General features: G+C 42.9%; 1 protein-coding gene across 1 annotated transcript in view; it reads left to right on the top strand.

Moving 5' to 3' along the window:
* The first annotated feature begins 9903 nt into the window (after nt 1–9903).
* Sv2c (synaptic vesicle glycoprotein 2C) overlaps nt 9904–13098 on the top strand; it is a 223614-nt gene continuing 220419 nt past the window's right edge. The window contains exon 1 of the mRNA XM_058574048.1: nt 9904–10125. The gene's annotated coding sequence lies outside the window, so the exon portion shown is untranslated. The remainder of the gene's footprint in view (nt 10126–13098) is intronic.

Genomic DNA, 13098 nt, shown 5'->3' with positions numbered 1-13098 from the left:
AGATCATTCTTCATGCTCTTCAGCCTGGAGACCAACCTACCCGCATTCCTACCCCACACCTGAGACCAATCCAGGTCCGTAGGGCTCTGGCCCACAACCAGGATGACAGACTTCTCACATCAGGGAGGGGAGACCAAGCATAGTGCCCTATGTTTCTGGGGGGGATTTCACCAGCCTGAATTCTAATCAGAGCTCTGCTGTCTACCTGCCTATGGTCCAAGCAGAGTTCTGCCAACCTACTGCCCTCAACAAGTCCCTGAGTTTATGCAGGTGTTTCTAGGTAGGAGGAAGTTGAGGTGCCCTCCCTTCCTACCAAAGAGATAACTGGGCTAGTGTTTTCATGTCCAGGCCCTGTTCTATCAGGCAGTTGTCTATCCCTAAAACCAAGGCCTTCTCTAGGAATACAGATAGAAACATGTGATGGTGGTAATTCATTTTCTTCTCTCCGGAGGTGAATCCAAATGTTCTTTGTAAATAAGAATATGAATCTCTGCCTTCCTTGGTACTTGAGGTCTCAGTACAATCACCTCCAAGGACATTGTCTGTTCCTACTGACTTCTGAGCTCTTCATCCCAGGGTGTTTGGACTTTGTCTTCTGAAAGGGTAACAAGTGGAAGGTAGTTTCAGAAATTGAATGTCACCAAGATAAAAAGTAGCTAACCTGCCAAGTTTTAGACATCTTCTGGTACTTTATGAAAACTATCCTCTGTGGTTTCCTGGTCTTATCTGTCTCAATGACATGCCAAGCCAATCTCTTCGCTGAACATTTTGGGAACCAATGATCTAGAACATCTGCTAATTCCCATGCCATTTCTGCAGTGCCTCTAGGACAACCTGAGATTTATGTTTTAATGGATGTTTTTGAAAAGGAAATTTTGGATCAACATCTGTTCCACCAAGTGGTCCCTGTACCTTATATCCCTAGAAAGTCTTCAGCGATAAGCCAGCTTTTTTGGAAAAAAGAATTACACAGCATTAAGGTGTCATCTGAGATAATGATCCAAAGAGATAAGATGGAGCACCCCCTACATATTTAGGGCTTTCCTTAGTAACATGACTCCATTTCCTGTGAGATAAATGAGAAGAAAGCACTGGCAAGTGCTGCATGGCCCCAAACCCAGAACTTTTTGTCAACTATAGCTTAGAACTAATACCAAAGGGAGCCTTCCTATTCTCTCTCTTGGAATATAAAATAGCCTATGATGAGCTTGATTTGACTTTATTTCAGTTCTAAAAGTGAGAATTCACTTCCTTGGGGGTTGCAAAGAATCCCTGGCAGATAATGGAAAAGAAGCATTAAGCTTCACCTCACCCCTCAGGAACCATACCAAAAGGCTGCCAATTTATATAAAAATGAGCTCAAATTGCATCATGGGACATTTCATATCCATATAAACGTCATTGTTATGCAAGAAACTGGTAATAAGTTATCAGAAATTCTCTTCTTGAGACTGGGTGAAGTATGGGCATGAGTAATCTTTAAAATTTTTATCAGCAGGAACATCTCTAAGTGTATAAAAAGAGAAACATAAATTAAACAAACTATTTATATCAATGTTTCCATCATTAACATTCACAGTGTTGCTGCTTCTTAAAATAAGAAGCCATTTGTGACCCAAAAGTTGGTCAGCACTAATACCTACGGATCATGCTAAAAATAGAAGTGAATCTAACTTCCTGAGAGCTTACTACATGCATTTTTAATAGCCTGACCATATAGGGAAAACAGCATGTCTATTATTAAAGTAGAAAAGCTGAGTGTTAGAACACTAATTTGGAGCAAAAAAGATTATGCAAGACCAATTCCAAACAGGGAAACAATAATTCTCCCTTGAGCAGGAAAATAATTTAATAGAACCCAATGCATTAACAGACCTGTGGAAGAATGTTAAAAAGCAAAATCCAACCAGTGTAAATAGAAGACCCAATGGGAATATTCAGAGTTGAGCTATAAATCATTTGGATACAGAGGATCCATAACACTTTCTCTAACACTTAGAGCAGCAGTAGAAGTTATGAGGAAAAAGATAAGGAGAAATTCAAAGATTATTCTTTCCCCACTGGGGGCTCTATTTTTTTTTTTAATTTAAATCAGATGAAGGTTGTAGGAACACAGGGAATTTCTCAGGATAGTGTGCTCTTAGTCCTCTGAAGAAGGTTTTGCAGAATTTAAAATTGTGAGTCCCTTATATGGAAAGACCCTTGATCATTCTAGGAAAGCAGAGTTAAAAAATGTGAAAGGATTCATTAAATGTTTGAACATTTATGCATAAGGCATTTGGGACCTTTCATATAGAAAGCATTGTGTGATAGAGTCTGTGGGGTTTAACATTGTACAGAATATAATGTCCTTGCCCTCAAAAAGTTGTTGCATTGCAGAAAATGAGATAGAATTATTCTTAACAAAACTGGTGAGTGATGAGGCTATATATTCAGTTGAACCTAAGAGCCATCATAGTGTAGAACTAGGGAGGATAATTTTGCCTAGAATTGTTGGCAAAGGTGCAGGACAAAAGGTGGCATTTAGTATTCCAGGCAGTGAGAAAAGGTGGTATTTAGTATTTCAGGCAGTGAATATGGTATGAGTAACTTTATACAGAGATAGAGCAACATGGTGAATCTTTGGGGTATGACCACTAGTCCAGAATATCTGAGGTACAAGATTCAGACTGGGGATACTGAGATAACGGGTTTGAAAGGGACTGGAACCAAATTACTGACATCTTTGCATAGCTGGACTTGAGTGCTTGTAGTTCACTGGGCAAATAGTTAGCAAGTGGGAATATTAGACAGGGACAGGGAAGTCAGTAAATGGTAAACTTCTAAGAGAGCAACTGCTATGGGCAACTGAAGCCCTTCTAAAAGACTGTGTAGGACATTCCTGAGAATCATCCTTCAGTGAGTGAGGATTAAATCCTTACATTGACTCCCATCACTCATGGATTGAGGGTTCTTAGTCCCTTGTGCAAGCTCTGGGAGACTGAGGTGAGTCTGATCAAACCGTCCTCACCCGTAGTTATTTAGTGCTTCCTCTGGACAGTCTGAGAAGTTTGGACTTTATTCATATAGTCACTGTACAGTAACTGAGAGATTTGGAGCAGGTGAGTTGCCTACTCACAGCTGCACTTCTTCTGGGCATTTCTAAACCAAATAATTGAGATGCCACAATTTTATGTGCGGTGGGTCCAAGTCTTCTCTACCACCATTTCAGATCAGGGACTCATCTTCTGGGAATGAGACCTCAGAATAGTCCCCTATCTAGCTAGCATCTTGACAGCAGCTGCATGTACTGAAGCTAGACATTTTCTGAGTTATAAAAATTACCTTATCCTTGGTGTGCAAATAACAGAAATAAACTACACAGAGAGGAACAATTATGGCTCCATGGAGACACCAGGTACAGACTTGAATTGCTCAGAGTTTCATGAAATTCATTTCTTTCTTTCTTTCTTTTCTTAATTTTTTTTGTTGTTGTTGATGGACTTTTATTTTACTTATTTACATGCAGTGCTGAGAATTGAATCCAGTGCCTCACACATGCTAGGCAAGTGCTCTACCACTGAGCCACAACTTCAGCCCTCATTTCTCTCTTCCTTAACAAGAAAGTTTTCCAGACTTAAAATTCTGCCTCTTTTTACCAAGGAAATATCTTCTAGACATTCCTCCAGTTCTTGAGTTTCCACTGACTCCCCCTCATTTTCAGTCTTCCATCAGGACTCTTTTTTTCTAAGATCCTGAAACTATGTTGGCTTTAAGCAGATATTTATTTGTCAAACACCTATGAACCACGAACTGTGCTGGATACTTAGGAAATGGCAGATGGAGATGCCCATCATGTTTTCCCAACAGAAAGGAACACAGCACATAGTTCAACTCAAATTAGAAGACACACATTGAGTACATACTATATACTAGACACTCTTTTAGAACTGAGGAGTATAAGTGTAAGAATGTTTTTACTGGGAGCAAAAGGCTCTAACTTATAGTGGTTTTTTAAAAAATAAGGAAACTCATCATCACACAACAGAAGTAGGGCTGTTCTACATGTGGTACATCAGGCTGTGGCTCCACTTCTTCAAAATTCACTTGGCCCTTACATCCATCATGTGTTTTGTTATTAGAATATCTCTCTTTCATGACTAAAGAACACTTGCAGAAGTTCTACATGTCACATTCAGACACCATAATATCTAAAAGCAGAAATGAGACTTCCTTTTTTTCATTTCTATCTTAGGAGTGAAGAATCTTCCCCAAAGATCTCTAGAAGTCATCCCTTCATGTGCCATAGACCAAAATTGTGTAACATGTAGATGCCCAAATCAATCACTGGAAAGGATCAAAGAACAAAATGACCAATGTGGGCCAGTCAAAGTGTAATGAGACTGGTTTCTATAGCACATGACCAAGTGAAAAATGGTGAATCTCAGATATTTACGGGTTCAGAAGTCTGGGTGGACATTTTCCAGAGTTATAAAATAAAGATGGCAGTGAAAACTGGTATTACCCAGGGAGAAATTAAGAAGTAGCTAGAAAAACCCATCTACCAAGAGAACACTTGCCTGTTGCTGTTATGGGTCTTTGTCATTTTATCATCTATGGCAGCCACCACTATAGAATGTACAAGTTTTCCCCTGGTCCATTGAGCTGCACATCTATTCTTGGATGGACACATTCTTGCAAGAACTGACTAGTAATAGAAGAATACTTAGAAGCTAAAAAGGAGGGTGCCTTTTTCAATTCTGCAGTTATTTTTATGAATATTTACAAACCTTGCTATCAAGTAAAGAAGATTAGTAGTACCAAGTCTGGTAGAAAGACAACTGATGATCAGTTATCCTGCAGTCACAGAAGTGCCAAATGGGAGATAATTTGTATAGAGTAATCATCCATCCAAGTCAAGTGTCACCTCCTCAGGGCACATAAGACCTTATTAAATTTTATTTTAGTGTTTCTTGCATTTAATTTTTGATCAGTGATGTAAAACAATTTATGTACAAATTTTCCTCTTTTCATAATTGCTATTGAAGCTTTGAACTCTAAACAAATTGGAATGCATCTACTTAGAAGTTAAATTTGAATGTGCCATGATTCTATAAGTAGAAGGTTCACATTATTTCTATTCTTTCTGTAAAATTGGAAGAAAAATGATCTTAGCATTCTATATAAAACTGTATTGTTAAATATATGTGAGCACTGTTAAAAAATGGTGGATGCCTAAATAAAATCAGGGTCCTTTAAGGAAAGAATAAGATGTGTATATGTGTGGAAGGTGGATTGGATGTTGGTAAGCAACCAACAGAGTTGAACAGAAGTCTTATTGGGTGCCTTTTCAAATATAATTGGTTATTTCTTATAATTTCCTATTGTCTACAAATACTTTCAAGCTTATCTTTTATTCTTTTCAAGTAAGGTAGTAATAATGACCAATAATTAATTCCAACATCCAAAGTCTTTTCTTCGAGAGGGATTGAAGTTTCTTCTGTGATATCTGCTAGTGCTCCTTCATGGTGCTATGTTTCCTTGTGTTCACTTATCTTGTGTGCTTTATTATTTTCTAACTTTTACTACAAACTTACTTGTAGTTTTTGAAGTCTAGGATGAAGGAGGGTCTTTCCAGAAAGGATGTGTATATCTTACTGCTGAGTCCTGAGAAATCCCCATCAACATAAAATTGAATTTACAATTTAATGAGAAATTGGGGATGCAAATTTCCACTACTTGCATTCAGTTAAAAGTTCTTGGGCAAGTATTTCTTACCCCTACTCCACACCCACATACTCATGCTCTCTACCCAACATTAAGGAAACATTATCAGCAGTCCCCTACAATGGTAGTGGAAGAGAGGATTATTTTTCAGTTTTCCTTACACTATTTTGTGCAGTAGTTGGATCTTGAGTGTCCCTCAAAGGCCCAGGTGTTAAAGGCTTGGTCCCCAGAGTGACACCATTGAAAGATCGTAGAATCTGTAAGAGATGATGCCTAATAGGAGATCCTTAGAGCACTGAGAATATGCCCCAAAGTACATGGCCTCTTCCTCATTCCCTTTTTGCTCCCTGGTTCATGATGAAGTAAGTGGTTCAGCTCCACTATATGTTCCCACCATGATGTGCTTCCTTGCCACCAGCCCAAAGCAATGGAGCCAAACTGTCATGGACTGGAAACTTCAATGAGCCAAAATAAATATTTCATCTGTATAAATTTATTATATTGGGTATTTTGTCATAGTGTCAGAAAGTTGACTAAGGTTGCTTATGGTGGACAGTGGGCAGTGCCTCCCCTATTAGATTTAATAACTTGTGCAAAACCTATATTTTGTCTTCTATTCTTGACTCTCAAAAGGCTATCAAGCATTTTTTAAAAGGATAGGAGGATGAATGTTTGAGAAGTGTTCATTAGAATATTACCATTTGGCAAAATCTGAACAAAATAGTGAATCAATAGCTATAATCATCAATAACTGCTAATATTACAAAATGAGACAATTAGATAGTATATGCCACCTAATGGAAGGACACATTAACAACTAGATAGTAGTTTTATCAAAAAACAAAACCTGACTCTGACAATCCTCTAGATTGATTTTCTAGATTATAGGAACACTTAAACAACATAATAGGAACACAATCAGCAAAAATCCAAACTGTAGAAAACTCCACTGGAAAATGCTCTAACAAAAGTAAATTGCAAGGGGTGAAAAAAGGGAGAGTGAACCAGTTGATGAAGAGAAATTTAAAAGGCTTATCCACCAAATGCAATGTGTGGTGGGCATTGTTTGGATCTCAGGTTAAACAAAGTAATCCACAATAAAAATTATTAAATAATAAGAGGAGAGTGGAATTGTGGGAGATGGGGGTTGGTCTCAGGATGATATGAATTACTCAAACCCACTGCATCAATACCATTTTGTGGCCAATCTCTTACAGTTTGAGAAAGGAAAGGGGACACCAGCCACCAGAGTAATCCACTTGCTAAATGCCCTCATATAGTAATTACCCTATAGTGGAGAGCTCTGCAACTCCTTGGGACTTTTGATCTAAGCATGGCAGCACCATTTATGAGTAATGAGTAAAATAACCTAAAGAATCGAGATTCAAAGTAGGTTTTAGGGATAATGGATGAAGAATTTTCTGGAAGCACTAATGAAATATGAAAAGTTAACCTCTTCCTACCTTTAGATATTGTGACATAAGACCTGGGAATGAAAAAAGAAAATCACCATTTGAGAGGGTTGTGAGGAAAGCAGCCTGTTTTGAGGCAAAAGCCAAGTTTCTGTTAGGATAAGGAGGCAAAGGGTTGAGCATATGGGACATTTTACTAGAGGGAGATTGAATTCTAGAAGGCAGAGTCAAAGCATTTCAGGATCCAGATAGGGAGGAAGGGACAGAACACAGGATGTGCCAAACCTAGGAGCATTCTGAAGTGGGATATGAGAAATGCATTTGAAATTCTGGGGCTTCTCATGGTAACTGATATGAATGGACATTAAGGACTTAATGAGATGAACACTGATAGAATCAAGACCCACAGCGTTGGAGAAGCTGGGAGTGTTGGGAAGAAAAGTAGGTGTCTGTGCCTTGCTACTGACACCTCATGGTGGAGGTGAAAACTGGAGGGGTGTGGACTTCTTCCAAAAGCATGGGCTCTCTAGATTCCTGTTGTAACAAGCCAGGTGCTACTCAGGTTTGCAGAACATCATATAGGACTGGTGTTCCACAGCACTGCTTTTGGAAAACCTTGCTCTGACCGTTAAAGGGGGGAAGAGTGACTAACATTTTTTTCTCTGCCAACTTTGTACTAGGCTCTGTGCTTCTTGTGGCTATTATAATATTTTGTCACCACAGCATCTAAACTAGGTACAAAGTGCTGTTATCAAAACCACTTTGCAGGAGCTAAGATTGTAGCTCAGTGATGGAGTACTTGTCTACCAATCATTAGGCACTGTGTTCAATCCTTGGCACCACATAAAAATAAATAAAATAAAAGTATTGTGTCCATCTACTAAAATACATATTAAAAAACACTTTGCAGATGCAAAAACATATCTTTGATGCATACTAGGATGGCTTGCTGTCTAGCACCACTAGACAAAGACACTCTATGTAGAGGAATAAAATCTCTGAGGTGTTATGGAGACAGGGTAGGTATACATCTTTATCCTTATCAGTTCCCACAAGACAAGTGTTTTTAGAAGAGAGAAAACATTTCCTTAACAATTGAAGACAAAAATAAGAATCTTCTCAGAGGAGGATCCACGAGACCTAGGGATAAGAAGTATACTGGAAAGGACCTTGGAATCCGGAAAATAATGCATTATTCTGGGACTTTGGGGGACAGGTCCTCAAGAGGATATCCATTGGAAGCTGAATGAATTACAAGTACATTTTGCAGTAGAGAACTCAAAATTTTACATATATTATGTGAAGAATCCAGATAAAATTTGTAATTTTTTAATTTCACAATTTTATTTCCAGCTTGGCAGTCACAAGCACTCTTGTGGTATATTCTTCCTTTATATGGTAGCAATACAATCATTTTAGAATCCACATGAAGAAGGATCCACGAAGTGCAAATAAACATGGTTATCAATTTTTGTGTAGCTTTGGCTATCTTGCGGCTCCAAACATGGTGGCAAACTGCAGGCTTTCAAAGACCAACTAGAAAGTGTAGGCTCAACAGGGCAGGAAGATCCTAATTGAGAGTGTGCGTGCCTGAACTGCAGAGAAGGAAAAGCGAGAGACTAAGAGATGTCTCCATTTTCTTCTTTCCACAGAATCCTGTAGGATGGCACAATCCAAGCCAGAAAGCTCGGGTTACAGCCCCATACTGGGTTAACTACATCATCCCCACCAGCTTCTCTGGGCAAAAGCTCCAGCGCCAAGGAGCCCCATAGCTCTCCTTCCCCAGCACGTTTACATGCTTGTATTTATATCCACACAACCATCCATTCATCCATCCATTCAATCATCCATTACAAGGATGAAACACATTCGCTAGGAGACGATGTGTATGAGTTCCACCCACTGCAGCCTACACTGGCGCCACGCTTTGTCTCACTTCGGGTCACCATTATAGGACTAATGATTGAGGGAAGGCACACGCCTGTGCTAAGCTTCACACCACACTGGGTTCCTTGTGAGAGCGGAGCTGGCAGGGTCAAGGACCAGGGAATGCCTAGCTACCCGCAGCCTTCGGGTGCGGGATTGGGGCGAGGCACCCGAGCAGGCAACGCCTTCCAGTGCTGTGGTGGGTGGGCGCGCCAGGCTGCGGTGTGTTCTTGCATGAATAAGTTTCAGTCATCTAACTCTATTCTCCTGGCTTTTTTTTTTTTAATTTCAATACTGAGTGTGGCTGCCTAGCCTACCTGGTGTTCTTGCTGTGCCTCAAGTTTCTTCTCTGACTTGTATGCCGGCGTGGGAAATGCGGGTGGGGAAAATGGGCAACCTACCCCAGTATGGTGACTTTCTGGAAGCCAAATCAAAGTTAAACAAGTCAGTCACGCGCCCCCAAATAGGTGGCACATTCTTTTTTTTCCGGTTACTAGCTAGGTCCAGCAGTCAAAATTCCCTTGCGTCTTGCAGGACCTGTCGGGGGGCGCCGCCAACTGCGTAACGCACAGTCACTCTGGGGAGACTAATTAGGGACTGTCGTCCCTTTTCTTTCCCCCGCTACAAACTCGGAACCTTGACTTCCTCCAAAGTACCGGCTACTTGGAGGTGGCCTTGCCATCACCACCCTGCTTCAGTCCCGCATCCCAGAGCCGTGCCTCCGCACCCCGACTTCCCTCAGCACGCCGAGTGGTGCGCTGAGCCCTCCTCCTCCGCACACGGTGACTCCCTCCCTGCGCATCGCTTGTACTCTCTCCACGCCGCCGCCCGGCACTGCAGTACGGGGGGGCGGGGGAAGGCGGGCGAAGGAGGAGGAGAAGGACCGCAGCGTGCAAGCCCGGAGCCACTTTCCCGCCCCTCCTCTCGACTCTGACACGCTCGGAGGAGTCACCACTCCGCGCGCTGCAGGAGAGAGTAACAGACGGAGGCGGCCCCAGGAAGCGAGCCGGAGCAGCCCCTGCGAGGCGACGGCTGCAGAGCTGACACCACTCAGGGCCGGGGGTCCCTGACAGCTAGAGCGGTGAGTGAGGGGTCTTTGGCAGCAGTGGCGAGACTTTATTCTCTGCTGGATTTCCTTTTCGGACCAGAAGATCGGGCGTTGCAGCCTGGGGAACTTTTTGCAGCCTCCCAGAATCTCAACTTTGCCCACCTGGCCCCAGGAAAACGGCTGCAGGTGCCTGGGGCTGCCGGGTGGGTGCCTTTGTTAGAGTGGGACCCTGAAAGTCGGGGTAAGGCGGATGGAGTGAGCCGTGGTTAACTGGGGTAGGTCAGGGATGCGGGCGCACTTTTATCCAGGATTCCCGGGGGATACGGGTGGGCAGCAGTTGGGACGCGGGGGCTGAATCTGCAGGGTTCTCTAGGCTCATTTACTTAGGTGCTTTCACCCGCAAAGGGAGGTTGATTCAAAACAAGCATCCAAGAGCCGCATCCAAGAGCCGCCGGCTGGGTGCCCAACCTGTGCGCTCACCGCTCACCGCAGCCTTGGGTTTAACTTTTCAGCGGGGATCCCTCTGCAGACGTGAGGGTGGCGGGAGAGCAGTGGCCGCCGCAGTAGGCGCTGCGGGAACCTGAAAGAAAAACTGTGAATTTTCAAACTCTTCCACGTAAATTCCCGAAGCCTCGGTCCAGTGTCTGCACGAGCGCAGAAGAATGGAGAACAGGGAAACCCGCGGGGCTATGGCTCTTTGTGAGAGCCTGTAATTCCCTACACATCGCCTGCATTGGGCAAAAACCTATTGAGTGCTTACAGTGCATTGGGCACAGCGAAGTAGACCAATGAATGTGAAGTTCAGCAGGGAGAGGAGACCATCCCCGGTAAATACTACCCCACAGATAATTTCTGATGATAAGGAGGGAAGTGGAGAGAGAAGCCAGTACATTTGACACTGTCTCTTGGTGGGCTTTCCCCCATCCGCCTGGGCTCTAGAACTGGGAATACTTTTCCCCAGTGTGTGGCAAAACCCGCCTCTGGCTGGGCCCGGAGGATCGTAGAATACGAGGATCAACTTGGTTTGAGGCAGCCGGCATCCCTCCGCAGATGCACAATACAGAGCTTTTCTGTGGGCGTGCGGGGACCTCAGTTGCCACGCGCGGGGGCGGAGGGGGTGGAGCTGAGTCACCCGGGTTGGAGGTACCGCCCGGACTGCCCGCGCTGGGGGCGCTCGCGTCACCCTCTACGTGCGCAAGTGATGCAAATGCAGACCCGCGAGGGGCGGGCTTGGGTGGAGGCCTGGGGGAGGCGACAGAGTCTCCGTCTGGGAGCCGGCGCATGTGCGTCAAAGGCTCTCTGGTGATGGATGCCCTGCTGCGCCCTCGACGCGGACAGCCGCGACCCTTGGGGCCTCGCGCTGGAGCAGACTGCGGTGGGGGCGGCCAGTAACGTGGCGCGTGGAGGAAAGCCCAGTAGAACCAGGGCTGCGGGCAGGCAGGCGGCGCCGCAGTGCGGCGCAGTGCCGGGAAGGCGCTGCGGCGATCAAGCGCTCCCCAGGGGACGGAAGAGTTGGAGCATCTTTTAAGACGCCACAACAGAGATCCCCTGATTACTCTCACAGACGTCTTTAGCTCCCTTCGAATTTAGCTGACTGACAGAGCGAAAAGTAGTTTCCGTTTAATTCTTATCCGTAATCCTAGAGGAGAATGTCGCATTGAGCTGTTAAAACAAGAGTTCACTCCTTTTTCAATGGCAAGTTCTGAAAGGCCTCGTGCTCCTGGCGAGTTTCCTTGTGAACGCTTCAGGGCTGAGATTCGTGAGGTTCTGTAATGCCAATCCAGTCCTTCACCTCTCAAGGATTTTGGTAGGAGGACTACCCTCTAAGTGGGGTTTGAGAATGCCGTATTCCTCTTTTATAACATAAAAAGTGTATTTAAAACACTATTGATACAGAATTCCCGGATAAAAAGAAATCCAGCCTTTAATTTAATTAATTAATTTATTTGTTTATTTAAAAGACCACTTTCTGGGAAGCCAATGACAAAGGCTTTTGCACTGGGAATGAATGAGCCCAAATTTGAAAGTATGTGCGACAATAGCAACTAAGGAGGTGGGCTGAGGAAAAAAAGGACGACCAGGAAGAAGTAGGGGGAGAAAAGCAGTTATCAAGGAATGTGGAGAAAAAGAACCTTTTCCCCACTTTCCCAAATATTATGTTAAGTCACCTTTAGGCAAGTTATCCTGGGTTCCTCCACTGCAGTTGAGAAATGTGTGTGTGTGTGTGGGGGGGGGGGGCGGGAATAGTTCAACCAGGTCCTAGTTTACCTTACAGAGTTGTGTTGAGGACAAAAAATTATTTTCAGAAAACTTTGGAAATACAAATTCTCTACAAATGGAAAATATTATAAGATAAATTCCCTGCAAGGAAAAAGAAAACAATTTTATCTTTTTAAAAAATTCTCTAATTTCTAACTTCTCAGAATTTTGCCTTTAATGAAATTTGGCCTTCAGTGTCAGCAAAGGCAGACAATAGACTTTTCCTCACACTTTAATATGAAATCCACCCTGAGCTGCTGTCTGGATGGGAAGCTCTGGATCACATTTGAGTGTTTTCAATGATGTCGTGGAAAAATCAAATATATTTTTCATGGCCCACTGGATGATCTGGCTTATGAGCTTCTCTCATCTGAGCAAAAGATTAGCCTTAAAGCTTTTAGGTTTTTTAAAAAAAAATCTGCTCATTATTGCTCTATCATATGCCTGAAGTGTGGAAAATACTTAAGAGAGCAGGATGCAGTTGAAGGAGATTACCGGAAAGGCATCATAATGTGCAAGTATCACATGATCACAAACAGCAAAAATCCATTTCTTATAATTAGGAATATTAGCTCTTATTCCTAAGTAGATCTTTTGATAACATGTTTTATGATTAAAAACATATGATTTGCCAAAATGCCTTCTTAAGCAGTTCACTATGTTTTAATGTATTTATCATAGTAATCGGAGATTTCTGTGAATAGTGAAAGTGAAAACACCCTTTTTATTCCATGCAGCTATTTCCAG

This window comes from Marmota monax, unplaced genomic scaffold, assembly GCF_021218885.2.
Source record: "Marmota monax isolate L192 unplaced genomic scaffold, Marmota_monax_Labrador192_F-V1.1 WCK01_AAM20220418_F8-fsc00018, whole genome shotgun sequence".
Classification (NCBI taxonomy): Eukaryota; Metazoa; Chordata; class Mammalia; order Rodentia; family Sciuridae; genus Marmota; species Marmota monax.
Note: the sequence above shows the minus strand (reverse complement) of the source record. Positions and strands in the feature narration are given on the sequence as shown.